Source organism: Pteropus alecto, unplaced genomic scaffold, assembly GCF_000325575.1.
Source record: "Pteropus alecto unplaced genomic scaffold, ASM32557v1 scaffold134, whole genome shotgun sequence".
NCBI classification, from domain to species: domain Eukaryota; kingdom Metazoa; phylum Chordata; class Mammalia; order Chiroptera; family Pteropodidae; genus Pteropus; species Pteropus alecto.
Genome location: NW_006436283.1, coordinates 2,066,784 through 2,067,078, shown reverse-complemented (window position 1 = coordinate 2,067,078; position 295 = coordinate 2,066,784).

The following is a 295-nucleotide window of genomic DNA, read 5'->3' as shown; positions in this document are numbered from 1 at the left end:
ACCCGGCCGCTCCGAGCAGCCCCCAGCAGCCTTGTTTCCGAAGTCTCTGGAGGGCAGCCGCAGCCCCAGGCCACAGCCTCTTTCTCCGTCTCCAGGCGCCCGAGGCTCGAGGGCCGCCGTTGGAGCCCCAACAAGCACTGCTGGCCCCGGTCTCGGAGGACAGCAGCCGGGTCCAAGGCCTCCTCGGGGCCTGGAGGACTTTCCGGGGAGAAGAAGTCAGAGTCCGAGCCCCCAAAGCGCTGGGGCAGGACCGTTCGCCGTCGGATCTCCTCCGCTAGGATCGGTGCGCTGTAAG